Source organism: Bos taurus, chromosome 6 (assembly GCF_002263795.3).
Source record: "Bos taurus isolate L1 Dominette 01449 registration number 42190680 breed Hereford chromosome 6, ARS-UCD2.0, whole genome shotgun sequence".
Classification (NCBI taxonomy): Eukaryota; Metazoa; Chordata; class Mammalia; order Artiodactyla; family Bovidae; genus Bos; species Bos taurus.
The window spans coordinates 65,413,783-65,434,139 of NC_037333.1; the positions used below are offsets into that span (position 1 = coordinate 65,413,783).

The 20,357-nt window shown below is 36.3% G+C and overlaps 1 protein-coding gene across 1 annotated transcript in view; it reads right to left on the reverse strand.

Annotated features, from left to right (window-relative positions):
• Positions 1–20,357, reverse strand: part of COX7B2 (cytochrome c oxidase subunit 7B2) — a 134,824-nt gene that overhangs the window by 79,551 nt on the left and 34,916 nt on the right. Inside the window, 1 exon segment of the mRNA NM_001244116.2 lies at positions 2,190–2,245. The gene's annotated coding sequence lies outside the window, so the exon portion shown is untranslated.

A 20,357-nucleotide genomic window follows, 5' to 3' on the forward strand; every position in this document is an offset into this window, starting at 1 on the left:
AAGATCCAGCTCTTCTTTTTCAAAAGATTGGGTTCTTGTATGTTTGTATATTGGGAGATGATTTGACCTTAAGGACAATAAAATCAATGAATTAACAGAAATGAGTAAGTATGATTTAAACAAATACAAAGCATAGTGTTTATAAGCTCATTTTAAATCAGAAAGACAACAATAGAAATCTTGGCCTAAGCCTCATCAATAACACAGAACAGCACCCACTTCACAGAATTATTTTGAGAATGAAATGCTCACAAGGCATCCAGCCTTAAATCTGGCAGATAGTAAATCTTAAATGCATATTAATATAAATGACGAATTAACAATATTCTGCAAAGTAGCAATTTGCATTCCCCTTTTACAGAGAGATTAAGGCTCTGAGATGGATACTGATTTATTCAAGGTCACAATGCTAGTAAATTTCAACAACAGATTCAAATACAGGTCAACTATCATAGGTTCACTGTTCTGATTTTTTTAATTCTATATTTTAGAAAATATCCTTTTAACAGGCCAGGACATAATATAAATCCTGTGCTGAACTTCTAACTTCAGAATTCAATGAAAGAGGTACCATATAGAAGAAAATGAAAGTAAAACCAGTTTACTCCAAAGAGTTCAGTGTGATAGCCCTATAAATGATCATGTTTAGAACCTAAAAGAAATGGTTAAAATCATCATGATAATTTAAGTTTGGAGAAGAGACAGTAGAGGGAATATAACTGCAATTACCAAATTTACAGAAATGTAGTTTAGAATAATACACACATTTTCAGTTTGCAAGGATGGTTTAATTACACCCCAAGGACTAAATATTAAATGCAAGGGAAAATGAAGTTATAAAATAGACAATCTGTTGCCACATTTGAATGATAATTTACAGGAGTGAGGGTGATTTCAGGGGGTGGGTAAGAGTTCTGTTTATGATTCAAGGATGAATTATTATGTTTATATTTGGAATTTCTGTGGTTATAGGAGGGTACTAGAATATAAAAAAAAAAACTTAGAACTTAAGATCAATTTTTTCACACAATGAATATTTCAAAAGTAAAATGTGATGTCTTAATTCTCATATTTAATTATTAAAATGTTCATGAGTTTACCAAAAAGAAACTGTTTATAGAAATTTGGCACTGAACAAAGCTATCACCATCAAAGAATTTTATTATCCTGTAAAATTTTATCTCACTATATAATTTAATATTTACCAAAGCATATATTACTGATCATTAACTTTAACTTAAGGAGTTTACGGCTTAGTATTCCCAAATTCTACATTCAGGTTCACCACTGATTCCAGATATAAAAATGGATAAGGGCAAGGAAAAAAATAAATTCACATTTCTTCAGATAGTTACACATCATAGTGGTCTGGCTGGCATAGCAGGAAAAGAAGTCCTATCACCATATAATAGAAAAATGAAAAAAAAAAAGAAAAATGAGATTTAAAAAACAGTATATAAAAAAGGTAACAAAGGATATTGTACAGGACACAGAATTTTAAGTTTTATCTTTTAATAACTTATAATGGAGTATAATATACAAAGATTCTGAATCACTGTACTGTATACTTGAAGTTAAGATAATATTAAAAATCAACTATATGTATCAATAAAAGAGTACTCAATAAAAATGTTTTAAAATGAAAAAGGATAGTGCCCAAATTTCTCATAAGCATGATTATACAATCACACCAGGGGGCGCTCTTAACACTGAAATGATGGATGGCATTTTAAAACAAATGGTGGTCTTAGCTAGCTAAAAAAATGATCTTTCTAAGCCTGTACAGTACTTGCAATAAGTGTTTACCTCTCCAAAATGTTTGCTGGCAATAAACACATTTTATTTTTCATCCAACTGCTTTCATTTTAAGATTATCAAATTAATCTCTCAAATAAAACATTTTTGACAGATAGGAATTAATCTTATTTTGGAAACATTTACCTATTTACATATGCCCCCCATTCTTTCTGTGGTGGGACTAATTCTGAATAATAAATACACTGCTTAGAAGTACATACAACTTTTCACCCCGACTTTGTTGTTAATTTTATGTTTATAATTTCTTACTAGCACTTTAGCTTTTTTTCCCCCCCCATAAAAAAATGGGTTCCTTAAAATTATCTAAAATTGACACTCATAGTGAAATTCTAATCATGGCGCTATGGGCCTTTTCCATATCTTATCATTACCTGACAGGAACACTGAAGCTCAGATGTTCTCCTCACAAAGTTCAAGATTCAGATTCCTAAAAATATAATTAGAGAATTAGTATGAGGTTTCAAGGAAACAGAAAAAGGCAAAAAGTAAAGAGTGAGTTATATTATCCAGAAAATCACCATAGAACAACTCCACCACCAACAAAATATTTTACACAAGCAACACCTGATTAAACAAACCTGAAGAAATAAAGTACAAAGAAAAGAATTGCAAAGCATATGAAAGGAAGGGGACATGGTTCCTGCCCTCCTATGGAGATACAGAAGGAGTCTGTAAAATTTTCTAAACCCATGTAGTAGAGACCACACTCTTTTATCTGTCAGCTGCCTCCATGAGTCACCATTTACCTGTGTCCAAGCCCAAATAGGCAGAGTTCTGATCAAGGTTCACCTGATATGTACAAATATAGGCAGCTACCTCATCCATGCAAGTTCAAGGAAACAATTATGAACGTCTCTACTGTTTGTGCCCTAAATCCACTTTAATGCCTCAAATTCTAGTCACAGGAACACTTTTTTTCTATTCTATAAAAACACACCTGGAGAAAATGATATATTTATTCAATACTTTCAACCAAAGTGTAAATGGATGATGGGAAGCCCTACCTAACCAGAAACAGATAATAACAGTTTTCCAAAATGTGGGTATGAAAGAAAAACAAAAAGAATAATGGAAGAAAAGCAGGAAGGCCCAAGAAGAGAAAACCCTGAAGACAGAGTATATTAAGACAGGAGGTATGTGACTCCCATTACCTGCACCTCCTACTCTGTACTGAGAGGTTCATTAAGGCAAAAGCAGACCTGTTTGCTGAGAGGCAACTCTGACACATTGTAAAATCACAAGAGTTTCCATCAGCAGCAAAGTCAGAAAGCTGAGGGGTTGGAGTGTCACGTGGTCCATCCCGGTAGAAGCAGGCGCTGAGCTGGCTGGTAGAAAACAGATAGAGGTTACTTCTCATTATGACTCCAGTTGCCAGAGTCACCAAGGGACCTATATTTTAGATCAGGTCCCAGTGCTACCTGAACATAAGGATCAGGTCCAACTATTTGTGACCCCATGAACCACATCACATCAGGCTTCCCTACCCATCACCAACTCCTGAAGCTTGCTCAAATTCATATCCATCAAGTCGGTGATGCCATCCAACCATCTCATCCTCTGTTGTCCCCTTTGCCTCTTGCCTTCAATCTTTCCCAGCACCAGGGTCTTTTCCAATGAATCAGTTCTTTGCATCAGGTGGTCAAAGTATTGGAGCTTCAGCTTCAGCATCAGCCCTTCCAATGAATATTCAAGACTGATTTCCTTTAGGACTGACTTGTTTGATCTCCTTACAGTCCAAGGACACTCAAAAGTCAAAAGACTCTTCTCAACACCACAGTTCAAAAGCATCAAACTTCAGTGCTCAGCTTTCTTTATGGTCCAAATCTCACATCCACACATGACCACTGTCAGCAAAGTAATATCTCTGCTTTTTGATATGTTAGGCTTGTCACAGCTTTTCTTCGAAGGAGCAAGCGTCTCTTAATTTCATGGCTGCAGTCACCATCTGCACTGATTTTGGTGCCCAAGAAAATAAAATCTCTGTTTCCATTGTTTCCCCATCTATTTACCATGAAGTGATGGGACTGGATGCCATGATCTCAGTTTTTTGAATGTTGAGTTTTTAAGCCAGCTCTTTCACCCTCCTCTTTCATCAAGAGGCTCTTTAGTTCCTTTGCACTTTCTGCCATAAATGTGGTGTCATCTGCATATCTGAGGTTACTGATATTTCACCCTGCAATCTTGATTCCAGTTTGTGATTCATCACAAACTGGATTGTGATTCATCAAGTCTAGCATTTCGCATGTGCTCTGAATATAAGTTAAATAAGCAAGATGACAATATACAGCCTTGATCTACTCCTTTCCCTATTTGGAATCAGTCTGTTATTACATGTCCGGTTCTAATTGTTGCTTCTTGACCTGCATACAGATTTCTCAGGAGGCAGGTAAGATTGTCTGGTATTCCCATCTGTTTAAGAATTTTCCACAGTTTCTTATGATCCACACAGTCAAAGGTTTAGAATAGTCAATGAAGCAGATGTTTTTCTTGAATTCTCTTGCTTTTTCTATGATCTAACAGATGTTGGCAATTTGATCTCTGGTTTCTCTGTCTTTTCTAAATCCAATTCGAATATCTGGAAATTCTCAGTTCACGTACTGTTGAAGCCTAGGTTGGGGAATTTTGAGCATTAATTTGCTAGCATGTGAGATGAGTGCAATTGTGTGGTAGTTTGAACATTCTCTGGCATTGTGCTACTTTGGGATTGGAATGAAAACTGACCTTTTCCAGTCCTGTGGCCACTGCTGAGTTTTCCCAAATTTGCTGGCATATTGAGTGCGGCACTTTCACAGAATCATCTTTTAGGATCTGAAATAGCTCACCTGGAATTCGATCACCTCCACTAGCTTTGTTCGTAGTGATGCTTCCTAAGGCCCACTTGACTTTGCACTCCAGGATGTCTGGCTCTAGGTGAGTGATCACACCATTGTGGTTATCTGGGTCATGAAGATCTTTTTTGTATAGTTCTTCTGTGTATTCTTGCCACCTTTTCTCAATATCTTCTGCTTCTGTTAGGTCAATACTGTTTCTGTCCTTTATTGTGCCCATCATTGCATGAAATATTCCCTTGGTATCTCTAATTTTCTTGAAGAGATCTCGTCTTTCCCATTCTATTGTTTTCCTAAATTTCTTTACATTGATAAGCATAATCAAGAAATGACTAATTAAAAAGTAAGAGATTTAATAACTTGGGTCTTGGATAAGAGAGAAGAAGAGTCAAGAATGACACAAGTTTCTTGATCTCAGGAACTGAAAGCATAGAATATAGCTGCCATTTAGTGGGACTGTGAAACCACTGGTAAAGCAATTATTTTTACTATTAGGGGAAACAATTATTTTGACTTTCGATATCTGAATTTTTTAGATATCTATCAGACATACTCAAAAGAAACAATATAAAGAATGCAGCGTCTTATCAGTGTGGAGTTTACAGAAGGATTTGTATGTGCTTGTGTATGCCAACTCAGTCACATTTGTCTCTTGTGACCACACAGACTGTTAGCCTATCGGTCTTCTCTGTCCATGAGATTTTTCCTGGTGAGAACACTGGATTCTTTACTGCTGAGCTACAGAGGAAGCCCCTTACAGAAGGATATCAAGTTTTAAATATAAAACAGGGTTGTAAACTCATTGATAGTATAAAGACATGAGATACAAGAGGAAGTGAGTACAGACAGAGAAGAAAGATGACAGAGACCAGCCTTAGGGGTGAGTAGATTCTTAGATGCCTCATTCCTTCCTGCCTCCTGGGGATCATGCTCTTGTTTGATTCCCATTCCCTAGAATGTGGGCAGGACCTGTAACTTGCTTCTAACCAACAGAATACATGACAGCATGCACATGATTGACACTGTGAGCACAGTATTACAATAAAGTATATAGTGCCCACAGTGTTGGAGATTTTCCCTTGCTAGCTGATTTCTGTGAAGCAAGAGCCATGTTGGGGAACCCACTAGGCAAAGAACCAAGGGCAGCCTCTATCTGGCTTCCTGTAATGTCTCTGAACTTCAGCCAAGAAATGAAGCCCTCACTTCTATTGCCTTAAGAAAATATATTTTGCCAACAACCTGTTTAGCTTGGAAATATATTCTTCTCTAGTAAAGATTCAGATGTTACCTCCACACCAGCTGACACCTTGTCTGCAGTCTTTCAGAAGACCTACTTAAGCTGCATCTAGACTTTTGACCCAAAGAAACTGTGAGATAATATATGTGTGCTGTTTAAAACAATTGGAAAGTGTCAGTTGCTCAGTTTTTTCTGATTCTTTGTGACACAAAGACCAAAGACCCCAAGCAGGGACCACCACGCTCCTCTGCCCATAGAGTTCTCCAGGCAAAAATACTGGAATGGGTAGCCGTTCCCTTCTCAAGAGGATCTCCCCCACCTGGGGATTGAACCTGGGTTTCCTGCATTGCAGGCAGATTCTTTACCATCTGAGCCAACTTTGATGTAATTTTTTTATGCATCAGTAGAAATTTATCCAAGTCCTGAGCTACTACAAAATTTAAAGGCTAAGGAATTATGAAAAAGCCAGGGAAAAGACGAACGAAGAGAGACTAGTGAGGTAGGAGGAAAACCAAGAGAAAAGCATTTCTCCAAGAGAAATTTCTCCAGATTCTTCAGACAAATCTGACACAGAGATAAAGAGCAAAGAGAAAGTTGAGTCCTCTGACCTACTAGGGGCACAGGGGGTAATCACCAATTACAGGAACAAGGAAACCAGGGGAGCCATCTCCATTCCAGCCTTGGAATCCTCTACTTAACACCTTGCTGGCAGAAAGTGGTAAGAGGCAGTGATTCTGCATGGACATTGGTAGAAGCCAGTAAGCATTCAGTTCCTTCTGCCTTAGGAGGTCATTCACTAATACTACTAGTCCTTTCAATGAAAGACTAAGTTTTTTAAGCAATGATGAGTGTCCCTGCAGATGTTTCTGTGAAGAGGTGGGTCTTAGTGTTCTAGCCAGCTTATAGGTGATCATCATTGGAAGGGACACAAGAAGCAAAGTCCCAGCCACCTTCACTCCAGCCTCCTTCTGAGGAGAAAGCACTAAGTAGCATTCCTAAGTAAAAGACATTCAGCCTTATTAGGCTCCCAGGAAGACCCAATTAGTGCCAGAGTTGTGCTACTTCACTGTTTATAAGGCTTTGAAAGTTGGTATTTCAAAACTGGTTAACACTTAATATTAATCAAAGTCAGTTCATTTTAATTACTAAGTGGCTAACAACTTATTTTTATTTATTTTTTTTTTTCGGCCCTAAAAAGGGCCTTTGAGATTGTCATCACACACAGCACAGGGGCAGCAGCTCAACCTCCGAAGAGGGGTTGAGGACGTAGAGGGTGCGTCCCTGCCGCTTTAGCGCGTAGACCACGTCCATGGCAGTGACCGTCTTGCGCTTGGCGTGCTCTGTGTAGGTGACCGCGTCCCGATTAACATTCTCCAGAAACACCTTCAACACGCCTCGGGTCTCCTCGTAAATGAGGCCGGAAATGCGTTTGACTCCCCCACGCCGAGCAAGGCGCCGAATGGCGGGCTTGGTGATGCCTTGGATGTTATCTCTCAAGACTTTGCGGTGGCGCTTAGCACCACCCTTGCCTAAGCCTTTGCCGCCTTTTCCTCTTCCAGACATGACTGAGCTGGTCAGAAAACCTCTGAGCTAACAACTTATTTTTAAACTTTTGTTTTTAGACATGCTCAGATTAGCTTTTAATGTGCATTTTTTAAAAATTAATACAACTAAATCTAATGAGCATGTATTATGTGAAAGGCCCTGAATTTACTAGGTATGTCTCAGTGAAAGAAACTGCCCTGCCACTTTTTGAACATCTATAATTTGTAAGCAAACTTATACTTTTTATAAAACACTGTCACATAATCAAAACCTATGTTGTGCCCTAGTATCATTAGTATTCAGCTTTTATCTACATTTATCTACAGTGAGCATCCTATTTTCCTATAATGCTTTGAAAGCAGTTTCTTTCTTGTTCATTTATTCACTGAAGATATATTGAGCACTTACTTAGTTAAATAGAGAGGCAAACTGTATAAAAGATACACAAGTATTCATTATTCCTGTTCTATTAGTAAACAATACTATCCAAAACGTGCAAAATGTTTCCCTTTTATTTTACATATGCAATATGTGGTATCTATATATATGTGTGTATACATGTGTTATATGTGCATGTATATTATACAGAGTTAACTCTTTTAATCAACACAGGAGTTAGGGTGACAACCATCAGCACATATAAAAATTCTTCTATACCTTTACAGTCTGCCTTCTGAATTAATGGTTCCACCATATTCTCAATTCCACATCTGTGGATTCAACCAAACTCACATTAGGTAGTATTATAGCATTTACTATAGAAAGAAATCTGCCTATAAGTGGATCTATGCAGTTGAAATCTGTGTTGTTCAAGGGTCAATTATATCTGTAAACATATACATTATATATGCATTTACTCTGCCTAACACATATATATACATATATATATAAATATATTTATGTGGGTATATACATATGTATGTGTGTATATATATACTTATAGTATATTTCTCTATAGATATTCTGCTAAGCTAGCAATGCAACTCTCCATCTTGCACCATCAGCTTTTCCCAAGGTTTTACTCCATTATTAATGCTAAAAGTTAAATCAATTGCTGATATACTTCATTTTGTTTGGGTTAGCAGGTTTCATTATTCTCAGTAATGTCCTTGGCACCATGAAGCAAGGGGAATTATATCATGGCATGGAGGCGTTTTCAACTTATTTTACTACTAACAGTTTTCCTAATCTTCTTTGTCCAATCCTCACTAGAATATATATCCCTCCACAGTATTTACTCCTATTAGCTTTTCACTGAAATACTTTTGAACCCACAGTATGTGCTCGATAAGATTTACCTGACTGGAAAACTACTTTTCCAAATGACTGAGGTGGCTTGCATGAAAATGGAAATATGCATTTACACAATCAAATGGAAATACACCATTAGATAAACATATACAAACTACAGCTAAATATAAGGGCCTACAAAATGCTTAACCCATAGTTTTGTTCACTCAATAATTTGTCTAATGAATTGAAGACAATAATTGTTTTGAAAAATATGCCCATATAATTGTTTTGAAAATTAAATCCAGCCCTGTGCTTTCTCACAGCTATTACAAAGACAGAAATACAAGTTCCGTAACCTTATTTCCAACAAAAATAAGTATTTCATTTTATGAAAGAAAACATTTTTCCCTAGGTGATTAATTCCAAGAATTTATTGCAAAGATAATTAAAAATCAGAGCATGTCTTCCTTAATGATCTAAAGAAAGATGGATAAATGGACACAGCGTTGTTAAAATGAAGATGTTGAATTGAGTGAGGTATACAGCTCTTTCCAGAAATTCTATCAACTGTGTGATTCTATCAACTATCATTCTTAGTGTTAATTATTCCTACATCCAGGGATAATTATTATTTATTAGAACAAGTTAGTGAGCATTTTCAAGAAAAAGAAACAGATTGCTAAATGAACATAAGTATCTTGTAAATTTCCCAAATACAGAATAATATGTATAGTATAGATATCACACATGGAAAACATATCTTAAGATCCATTTTCTATTCCCCTAAAATGTAATATGAAGTATCACATGAAATTATATAAGTGAACACAATTCTAGCCTATGAAACACTGCAGAAATGTAAATTAATTACTAACATTGTAAAAAAAAAAAAAAGTATAGTTATTTACCAAGTCATATATTAGTGAGAATAAATTGCTGTTCTCCATAGGCCAAATGCATTGCTTGCCAGTACCATAGCAGGCTGCTGAAACCATTATTCCTGATGAGTGCAATTATTAGGCAGCCAGGCTTTGTACCACATTTCCATGTCCCCATAGAAACAGAAGTCAGTCATCTTGGGCTAGGCATCTAATCCAAGGACAGTGAATTCATTGGGTTGGCTTGTGACAATAAATGAGAACTGGTTCAAGTTTAAAAAATGCTGGAGCCAATGTACTTCTTTCTCTTTGGATTCAAACTAAGAAATGACAAGGAAATTGAGCAGTGATGGAATTGAAAATGACAGAGGAATAAAGAGGCAATAAATGTTACTTGGGAATATAGGCATTGAGGATAGTAGAGTTGCCACTGGAGGTGTTTTGGTTTATGACAGGATCCAACAAAGTAGGTAGCCCCCAAGAGCACCTGCGTTGCAGTTCAGTACAAATTCATCTGTGTTCTAATAAGAAGACGCCTTTTTTCTCCCAGCTTTAGTGAGATATAATTGACATATAACAAAGGGTAAGTTTAATGGCTACAATGTGCCAATTTGGTAGATATATATATTGCAAGCCTGGTGTGTGCAGAGTTGGAGATGACTGAGGGACTGAACAACAACAATATATTGCAAAATATTACCAGAGTAAGGCCAGTTAACACAGCCATCACCTCTCACAGTTACATGTGTGTAGGGCAGTGTGGGTGTGGGTGCATAAGAACATTTAAGATACACTCTCAGCAATTTTCAAGCACATAATACATTATATCCCCCTAATTTACTCATTTTATAACTGGAAGTGTGTACCTTTTGACCATTATCACCCAATTTCCCTCTCCCCACTGCAACTCTGTTTCTGAGTTTATTTTTTTTTATTTCACATATAAATGAGATCATTCAGTACTTTATCTGACTTAAGTCACTTAGCCCTCAAGATCCATCCTTGTTGTTTGAAATTGAATTTTCTTCTATTTATGGTTGAATAAGTTTATATTATTTAGAAAATATTATATAATAATTATATTACACAATGTTTATATATTAGTTATGAGTATCAATAATCAACATACTATATTAGTGCATACTGGGTGGTAAGTCGCTTCAGTTGTGTCCAACTCTATGCAACCCTATAGATTGTAGCCCACCAGGCTCCTCGGTCCATGGGATTCTCCAGGCAAGAATACTGGAGTGGGTTGTTATGCCCTCCTCCAGGAGATACATATCCTCCAGGATATATAGAATCCTGCTTTTTCAAAGGTTTGCTTTACACCAGTTGGCTTTTAGTACCAGTTTTTGTTAGTTAAAAGAAATCCAGAGAAGACTTTTCACATATATGAAAAAAGGCAAAAAGTGAAAATAGCATTCAGCATCTGTTTTAGAGTGGCACCACCAAGCTTCTTCCCCATTAACTACACTCAGTATCTTAGCATAAAGTCATCATAGTTTGAACTGTGTGTGAGCATGTGTGCTTTATCTAGATTTATTTCATGCATCTGTTAGTGAGATGTATGTATCATAAGGTAACTGCTGCTTCACTTTAGGCCATTTCAGCTTAAGAAAGGTTTCATAGGAACATTCTGCTTTCAAGTAGTGTGAGAAACCTGTACAGGATATTTTCCTTATCCATTCACCCATCAACAGATACTTATTTCCATACCTTGGCTATTGTAAATAATGAAACAATGAACATGAGGGTGCAGCTATCTTTCCCTATGGAAATGACTTCATTCCTTTAGGATATACACCTAGAAGTGAGTTGCTGGATTATGAAATGAAGTGAAGTTCCTCAGTCGTGTCCGACTCTCTGCGACCTCATCAACTGTAGCCTACCAGGCTTCTCTGTCCATGGGATTTTCCAGGCAAGAGGATTGGAGTGGGTTGCCATTTCCTTCTCCACGGGATCTTCCCAATCCAGGGATCAATTTTTAATTTTTTGAGGAATCGCCAAACCTTTTCCATATGGCTACACCATATACAAAAATAAACTCAAAATGGATTAAAGACCTAAATGTAAGACCAGAAGCTATAAAATTCCTAAAAGAAAACATAGGCAGAACATTCAATGACAAAAATTTCCATAATATTTTTTTGGATCCACCTCCTAAGGCAAAGAAAACAAAAGCAAATATAAACAAATGGGACCTAATTAAACTTAAAAGCTTTTACACAGCAAAGGAAAACATCAACACAACAAAAAGACAAACTACTGAATGGGAGAAAATATTTGCAAATTATATGATTGATAGGGATTAATATCTAAAACATACAAACAACTCATACAACTCAATACCAAATATAAACAGAATAAAAATTGGCAGAAGAACAGACTAGACATTTTTTTCAAAGAGAACATGCAGATGGCCAACCAGCACATGAAAAGATGCACAACATCACTAATCATCAGAGAAATCAAATAAAACCACAGTGAGGTATCACCTCACACCTGTCAGAATGGTTATCATCAAAAAGAATACAAATAACAAATATCAGCTATGACACGGAGATAAGGGAACCCTAAAACACTGTTTGTGGGAATATAAATTGGTGTAGCTACTACAGAAAATAGTATGGAGGTTCCTCAAAATTTATCTACCATAAAAATGTAGCTATCGTATGACCCAGCAATTCCACTAATACATATGTACTTGAAGGAAATGAAAACACTAATTCAAAAAGATATATGCACTCCAATGTTCTTACCAGCATTATTTGCAATTTCCACCATATGAAAGCAAGCAACCTCAGTTTCCACCAACAGATGAATGTATAAAGAAGATATGAGAGATATATAATGAAATATTATTCAGCCATAAAAAATAAAATTTTGCCATTTATAATACGGATGAAACTGGAGGGCATTATGCGCAATGAAACATGTCAAGAAAGAAAGATAAGTATTATATCATTTATATGTGGAATCTAAAAAATAAAAAAAATAAATGAATACAGAAACACAAAACAGAAACAAAGTTACAGATAGAGAGAACTAGTGGTTACCAACAGGAAGAGAGAAAGGGGAAAGGGGCAAGACAGAGATATAGGACTAAGTACAAACTATTATCTACAAAGTAGGATACAAGGATATGATGTATAGCACAGCACATACAGCCATTATAATAATTTTAAATGGAGTATAATCTATAAAATTATTCAATCACTATGTTATACAATTAAAACTAATATAATATTATAAATCAACTATACTTCAATTAAAAAATGAAGAGAGAAGATGTAATAGCAGAATAACAATACACTAATCATCACAGAAGAAAACATGACAAATGCATTAAAACATCCTTTTGAGCAATACTAAACGTATGCAAACTAGTCATGCATTTCATGCTCCTCTGAGTTCTGGGCTAAGTGAGAAAAAGTGAACTAAAAATAAACAAATTGTACATAAACAATACGATCCTAAATTTGTTGAACATATATAATATAAAGGCAACAAAGAGATGTTTAAACAGTTAAGCACATAGACCTGGAAAAATAGAAAATTAACTGTTTACAATGGATTTCTCTGGGTGTTGGATGACAATATTTTTCTTCATACTTTTTTATAGTTTCTAAATATTCACAATTAAGTCTGGTTTTGTTTTCTAGTCAGAAAAATAAAGTGTTACAAAAAAGATAGGCCAGAATCTTACTTATGTGCCTCCTCCAATTTCTTACAGATCAGTGAGAAATGAAAGCCAGGCAGAGGATATGACTACAGAACCAGAACTGGATGGTACTTTTTTCCAAAGCCCTTGATTAACATCACCTGACTCAATTGTGCTTTATTTCACATACTCTCTTTAGCTCAGCACTAGAGGACTAGAACACTGACTTTCACTGCTCAGGGTCACCTTATATGGATTTAAGTTATTTAACCAATTGTTCATATGTTTTAATTCTCAACTGTGAAGTCCAACTTCCAATCCTTTGGTCTCCTACATAGTGCCTCATCCAGCACTGGATATAGCTTCTGTAAAAATGAAGACATTAACAAGTTGAATGAAAAACCCTCTCTTGAATAGAAGTACACAGCTTTTCATCCCATCAGGCACTCTTTACATAAAAAGGGTGAAACTGAAAATTGAAGACCAAAATTATTTCTATGGGAAATGAGATTTTTTTGAGCAATCGAGAAAAGGCTTGAGGCATACTCATTAAAAGAATTATTTTGCTCATCCAAAGTCATCATACCTAAAGTGTTTTTGTTTGCTTGTTTTTAAAGTGGCAAACATCAGTAGAGGTATTTGCAGAGGAAGAAAATCACCACTATAGCAATTTCAGAATTTCACAGATAGGTGAAATGGTGAATCAGAACAGTAGCGATACAGTTTGATAGAACTGTGTAATGAAGGTAGAAATTTTTAACTTTAGAAGTTAACATTCAAACAATCACAGATAGACTGAAAACTTTGTCAACGTTGTATCAGTTCTTACACATGGACATGACAAATGCAAGACAGAATAGAGAAAATAAGCACATGATGACAAAGCGGGTGGCCTAAGTGGTTACAGACATGGAAGCTGAAGTCTGATGGCCAGAGTGGAAATCTCACATCCACCATCACTAGCTTTCTAACTCTCAAAAAGTCACTCAGATTTCCCTGCGTTAAGATGAGATAATAACAGTACATATCCCACACAGCTCTTGTGAAAATAAAATAAAACTACATAGTAAGTTTAATAAATACTAGTTGATTTAGATTATGAGGTTGAAAACATAACTATTTCAGTGAAATCCATTTTATTTGCTTCACATCATCATAAAAAGCTGAATTACTATTTAAAATTTAAACACTGGTTGGAACAGGAGTCATGTATGCTAGGCCCTACTTGAGGTTCTTCAATCTAGAGGTGAGCTGTGGACATTTTCTTTCCAGAGCCCCAGTGGTGTCATGAGGAGGTCTGCTGGATAAGGTTTATATTCTCTGGCTGCTTTCAAATTCCTATGATCTATACAGCTGAGAGGGAAAAAAAAAAAAGTGCTTTAATACTGCTGCTTACAAAATATTTTCACAGTAGGAATTGAAATAATGGATCATTTCAACATATTTATGTAACAGCTAAATTAAACAAAGAGCAAGTAAAATTTCCCAGTGGGAGAGCTACAGAAGTAAAAACTGATCAAAACAAAGAATTTTCAGAATGTATGCGTACTAAAGTTTCAGTGAACAGAATAAAAACCCTGAAAAACCAATCCTGATGCTGAAAAGAAAAAAAAAAAAAAAAGTTTTTTCCCCCTCTGCATGTATCCTCCTTCATAGTTTCATAGAGAGATGGAAGGTACACTGATGATAGATAAAATTAACTCCACGGACACATTACATCTTTACACCTTTTAACCTTATACTATAATTTAACCAGTATTTATTAACTTATGATGTGACATAACAACCAGAAGCTGGTAGAGTTTTGAAGATTTTTTAAAATCTCATATGTGCCATCTAGGAATTTATTTATATATGTCTGTGTGCTAGTCACTCAGTAGTGTCCGATTCTTTGCAACCCCATGGACTGTAGCCTGCCAGGCTCCTCTGCCCATGGGATTCTCCAGGTAAGAATATTGGAGTGGATTGCATTCCCTTCTCCAGAGGATTTTCCCGACCCAGGGATCGAACCCTGGGTCTCCTGTATCACAGGCAGATTCTCTACCATTTTAGCTACAGGGAAGTCCTTAAAGTTGCTCAGTCATGTCTAACTCTTTGCAACCCCATGAACTGTACACTCCATGAAATTCTCCAGGCCAGAATACCAGAGTGGGTAGCCATTCCCTCCTCCAGGGGATCTTCCCAACCTGGGATCAAACCCAGGTCTCCCACACTGCAGGCAGATACTTTAGCAGCTAAGCCACAAGGGAAGCCCAGGAATACTGGAGTGGGTGGGTAGCCTATCCCTTCTCCATTGGTCTTCCCAACCCAGGAATCAAACCAGGGTCTCCTGCATTGCAGGTGGATTCTTTACCAATGAAGCTATCAGGGTAGCCCCATTTCTATGTTTATCACATATAATAGAATAAGGCATACAATATACATTATATATAAAACAAGGTACATTAAAATATATGGTATTTTTAAACACTATAGACTATGATGGGCATCGCCAGTGGCTCAGCAGTAAAGAATCTGCCTGCAATACAGGAGACCAGGGTTCAATCCCTGGATCGGGAAGATCCCCCAGAGAAGGAAATGGCAATCCACTCAAGAATTCTTGCCTGGGAAAACCCATGGACAGAGAAGCATGGTGAGCTACAATTCATAGGACTGCAAAGAGTCGGACATGACTGAGCAATTAAGCATGCATGCACAGACTATGAAATATATATATATACACATATAGTAAAAGATGAAAGGTAGAATATATTCAAATACAAAAATAAATGGCTTAACACTAGGATAGCAAATTCAAATGATAATCAGACCCAAGAAAGGCAAATAAGTGCACGCAATGGGCAAAGTAGATACTGAGCCACACTGAAACATGTTTTCTCAGAAAAGCTACCCATGGATTGCTGCCATTTAGTAACAGAGGTCGAGGGTTCCCAGATCTTCAAATTTTCTAAACAGAAACAAGAGTTTAGAGGTTTATTTAAAATATCAATATTTTTCTAGTGCTGGAAATTAATGTAAACATTTTAAAACATGGGTAAATCAAACAGACACAAGTTTGAGGCTTATGCATCTTGTGAGCTGCTTCTTTGTATTATTAAATGCTAGAGAAAATATGTTAACACTTTATGAATCTTCAGATGTTTAGCATGTTGTAACATTTTTCTCATAAAAAGTGAGGCAATTATTACACCAACTTTATGATTTTATGGGGAAATGGAGGATCAGGAAAGCTAAAATTGTCTACACAGTCACATAAATAAGCAGACTTGGTTTCAAAACCAAGTTTCTGTTCAGTTCAGTCGTGTCCAAATCTTTGTGACTCCATGGACTGCAACATGCCAGGCTTCCCTGTCTATCACCAACTCCCGGAGCCTACTCAAACTGTCCATTGAGTCGGTGACGCCATCCAACCATCTCATCCTCTGTCATCCCCTTCTCCTCCTGCCTTCAACCCTTCCTAGCATCAGGGTCTTTTCAAATGAGTCAGCTCTCCGCATCAGGTGGCCAAAGTATTGGGAGTTTCAGCCTCAGCATTAGTCCTTCCAATGAATACCCAGGACTGATTTCCCTTAGGATGGACTGATTGGATCTCCTTGCTGTCCAAGGGATTCTCAAGAGTCTTCTCCAACACCACAGTTCAAAAGCACCAATTATTCAGTGCTCACATTTCTTTATAGTCCAACTCTCACATCCACACATGACTACTGGAAAAACCATAGCCTTGACTACAAAGTAATGTCTCTGCTTTTTAATATGCTGTCTAGGTTGGTCATAACTTTTCTTCCAAGGAGCAAGTTTTAATTTCATGGTTGCAGTCACCATCTGAAGTGATTTTGGAGCCCCCCAAAATAAAGTCTGTCACTGTTTCCACTGTTTCCCCATTTATTTCCCATGAAGTGATAGGACCAGGTGCCATGATCTTAGTTTTCTGAATGTTGAGTTTTAAGCCAACTTTTTCACTCTCCTCTTTAACTTTCATCAAGAGGCTCTTTAGTTCTTCTTTGCTTTCTCCCATAAGTGTGGTGTCATCTGCATATCTGAGGTTATTAATATTTCTCCCAGCAATCTTGATTCCAAGCTTGTGCTTCATCCAGCCTAGCATTTCTCATGATGTACTCTACTCATGATGTACTTTAACATATAAGTTAAATGAGCAGGGTGACAATATACAGCCTTGACGTCCTCCTTTCCCGATTTGGAACCAGTCTGTTGTTCCTTTTCCAGTTCTAACTGTTGCTTCTTTACTTGCATACAGATTTCTCAGGAGTTTGTCTACCTCTCAAGTCCCTATCCTTTCTAATAGGCAATACTTTTTGATTTAAAAAAAAAAAAAAAGATGCATGAAAAAAGAGAACTTTATTTTAGACCCTGGAGGGTAGGAAAGATCTGGGTATCCAAAGGGGAGATATGAAATGGTTTTAGTTATAGGCAATATGTGAATACTGGAGGAAGGAATGAGCATGGTATTTTTAGAGATAAACTTGGAAACTGGACTGGTAGACATTTCATAGTTGGAACTAGGAAAAATCTATTATATATAATACATAGATAACATTTAATTTAACATTTGACACAAAACAGAACATCAAAAGCTAGTAAACTTAAATTATTCTTTTCTATTCCTGCTAATCTTCAGTGTCAAATAATGATCAACAACTTTTAATGTTATTATTATTTAATGTTATTATTATTTTAAAGTTACATTTCTTAATTTCATCTAGAGATTACCCAGTCTCCCCACAAAGTGTCTGACAATGGTATTGCAAGAGAGTATGATCTGTCCCCAGCCAAAAGTTTAAGAACTGCCTTGATCACAATGAAACTAGTCTACTTTCTTAAACAAATAATGTTAATTTCAAAACCACAAAAAGAAGGCACTGATCCCTTTTAAATTTGATTTAAAATAAAATTATACTATCTTCCTTAAAATTACCTAAGCTTTGTGGGAAAATCTAAAATAATATTCTCATGAGTAAGGTTATTTATCTCAGATCTAGCCTTGGAGAGACAGTCCAGTGTTGTTAGAACTTTTGATATTCTTTAAAAAAAAAAAAAAAAACTGGAAAGCAGGGGTTTTTTAATGTAAAGTCTCAATTTTTAAAATCTTGGCTCAGTTAAGAAAATAACTTATAACGTTAGAAAAATAAAAATCCAGAAGTCTGCAGACCCCCTAAAGGAAATTCAGAAATTAGCCATGATTGGGTCAGAGCAGGGAAGATAAGGAGTAATGTTCAAGCACTGCTCTAAGAAACTTTGTATAGGAATGGCTTATGCAAGGGTGAGGAGGAAAGAGACTGCTAATTACATTTGGGAAACAGAAAAATCACTTGTTAAGTTTCTTTAGTACAATATTCTTTGTTCCCCTTACCCAATTTTCCATCAAAATGAAGAAAATATTGTAGCATCACTTAGATTTTAATATATTTTAATAAGCCAGCCCAAGCAGCATGTGGGTTTCTGGAAATTTTTCATTCATAAAAAGATTATCTCTGTATTAATACATTTAAAACAGAGAAAGAGAAAAGATATAGACATTATTCTAGAGATTTAAAATACTTCATCATGAATTCAAAAGCAAGATTCATACATATGATGTCTCCAAGAGACCCACTTCAAGCCTAGAAACACATACAGACTGAAAGTAAGGGAACGGAAAAAGATATTCAATTCAAATGGAAGTCAAAAGAAAGCTGGAGAAGCAATACTCTTATCAGACAAAATAGACTTTAAAATAAAGACTACTGTAAGAGACAAGAAAGGACACTACATTATGATCAAGGGATCAAACCAAGAGGAAGATCTAACAATTATAAATATATATGGATCCAACACAGGAGCACATCAATATATAAGACAAATGCTAACAGCCATAAAAGGGGCATCGACATTTATATAAATGGAAAGACCAACCAGACAGGAACTTAATAAGGAAATGCAAGCCTTAAATGATACATTAGATCAGATAGACTTAATTGATGTTTATAGGACATTCCATCTGAAAGTGGCAGAATACACTTTCTTCTCAAGTGCACATGGAACATTCTCCAGGACAAATCACATCTCCAGGGTAGGTCACAAATCACGTCTTGGTAAATTTAAGAAAACTGAAATTGTATCAAGCATCTTTTCTGACCACAATGCTGAGATTAGAAATCAATTATAGGGGGAAAAAACTGGAAAAAACACAAATACATGGAGACAAAACAATATCTGATTTAATGATCAATGGATCACTGAAGAAATCAAAGAGGAAATCAAAAAGTACCTAGATATGAATGACAATAAAAACATGACAACTCAAAACCTATGGGGCACAGGAAAAGCAGTCTTAAGAGGCAAGTTTACTGCAATACAATCTTACCTCCAGAAATAAGAATAGCAAATAAACAACCTATCCTTACACCTAAAGCAACTAAAGAAAGAATAGCAACAACAAAAATCCAATGTTAGTAGAAGGAAAGAAATCAGAGATCAGAGCAAAACTACAATGAAACAGAGATCAAGAAAACAACAGCAAAGATCAATGAAATTAAAAGCTGATTCCTTGAGACAATAAATAAAATTGATGAACCTTTAGCCAGACTCATCAAGAAAAAAAGGGAGAGAATCCAAATCAATAAAATTAGAAATGAAAAAGGAGAAGTCACAACAGACACCACAGACATACAAAGAATCATAAGAGATTACTATAAGCAACTATATGCCAATAAAATGGACAACCTAGAATAAATGGACAAATCTTAAAAAGATACAACTTTTCAAGACTGAACCAGGAAGAAACAGAAAATATGAATACATTCAATCACAAATATGAAATTGAAACTGCAATTAAAAATCATCCAACAGGAGGTTCCCTGGTAGCTCAGTGATAAAAAAATCTGCCTGCCAATGCAGAAGATACAGGTTTAGTCCTTGATTTGGGAAGATCCCACATGCTGTGGAGCAACTAGGTCTGTGTGCTACAACTACTGAGCCCTGTGCTCTAGAACCCAGGAGCCGCAACTACTGAGCTCATGTACCACAAAGTACTGAAGGCCATGTGCCTAGAGCCCATGCTCTGCCACAAGAGAAGCCTGGGCAATGAAAAGCCCACACCACACAACTAGAGAGCAGCCCCCACCCACCACAATGAGAGAAAAGCCCATGCAGCAACGAAA